The sequence below is a fragment of the Dendroctonus ponderosae genome, unplaced genomic scaffold (genome assembly GCF_020466585.1).
Source record: "Dendroctonus ponderosae isolate FM_Combo_2020 unplaced genomic scaffold, Dpon_F_20191213v2 Dpon_F_20191213_11, whole genome shotgun sequence".
NCBI lineage: Eukaryota > Metazoa > Arthropoda > Insecta > Coleoptera > Curculionidae > Dendroctonus > Dendroctonus ponderosae.
In genome coordinates this window covers 4702389-4704032 of record NW_026017213.1, presented here as the reverse complement: position 1 = coordinate 4704032, position 1644 = coordinate 4702389, and positions in this window count along the sequence as shown.

Sequence of the window (1644 nt, the reverse complement as noted above, 5' to 3'; positions counted from 1 at the left end):
GAGTTTTCTCTGTCTACAGTCCAAACATCAGAGTTTCCGATCCAGCTCTTATCGAAATTGCATAAAAACTTAGGAATTTCCAATGATGTAAATGCAAGACTGAAAAATTGAGGATTCCACCCAAAGCCTCACTTCCTTTTAAAAAAAAATGCACTACTTTCAAATTACGGCAAGTGGAAACTTGAAACTTTTGCCTCCCAGAGCCAGCACTTGAAGCTTCATTAGCAGGAATTTTCATCAACATTTTCAATTCATTGTTTTTTCATTTCATTCATTAACAAGAGTTTCGAAATGAAGGTTTTGGTCCAAATATCGCAGCTCTTTGAAAATGCACCGTTACCCAACTAGGGCAAGCATCAACGTTCAAGTTTCCCATTCTAAAGCCCACACTTGAATTTTCCTGTTGGGACTTTTCCTGTTAAAACTTCTCCAAATTCTGAGCTTTCCGAACAGGGTAAATGCAAGTCGCAAAAATGAAGGTTTCCATCCAATTGATAGTTTTCTTTAAAAATTCGCTACTTTCAAACTAGAACAAGTAGCAACTTAAAATTTTCCCAGTCCGTAGCCCACACGTGAATTTTCAAATGAGACAACTGCTATCGAAATCCATTAAATTTGGATTTGCCAGCTGCGACAAATTCAAGTCGCAGAAATGAAGGTTTCCATCTCAGTTTCCTTTCTTTTAAAAATTCACAACTTCCAAACCAGATCAAAGAGCAAGTTGATTTTTTCCCAGTGGATAGTCAAAGTGTTAAGCTTTCTATGCTGTGATTTCCTTTAAATTTGCATGAATTTTTCAAATTTAGTACCAGTTTCAAAGTTCACAACTTTAACACTAAAGCTAGCAGCAACTTAAAATTTCCACAATAGCCAACGCCTAAAGCTTTCAATCTTGTGATTTTCATGGAAATTGCGTAAATTTATGATTATTGCATGTTTGCAAAATGAGTCCAAAAAGTCCAAATGTTTACTGTTTTTTAAAAACTAACATCTTCCGAACTAGGGCTCAAAACAACTTGAAATTTTCACAACCTAAAGCCAACACTTGAAGCATTTTGCGCAGCAATTGTATTTGAAATTGCAAAAACTTCTGATTTTTGCAAGTCTAGTGAAGCGAGTTACAAAATAGACATGTTCGTCCAAATGTTCACTCCCTATGAAAAAATCGCATCTTCCGAATAAAGACCGAGAGCGGCTTGGATTTTTCACAGCCCATAGACCACGCTTGAGGCGCTATGCTGAGATTATTTGGGAAATTGAAAAAAATTGATTTTCCCAAATTGAGAAAATTCCAGGTTGAAAATGAGTTTCTTGGTACAAATTTTCACATTTTTAAAAAAAACCGAACTTCTAATCTAGGAAAAGCAGCCACTTGAAGTTTTCACGCCTTATAGTCAACGCTTTGGGCTTCCTGCTCGGTAATTTGCATCGATGTGGCATAAAATCCTGATTTTTGCACCATTAGTAAACGCCAGGAACAAAATAAACGCTTCGGTCAAAGTCTTCACTCTCGTTAAACACTCGCAACTTCCAAACTAGGATAACTAGCAACTTGGAGTTTTCTCTGTCTACAGTCCAAACATCAGAGTTTCCGATCTAGCTCTTATCGAAATTGCATAAAAACTTAGGAATTTCCAATGATGT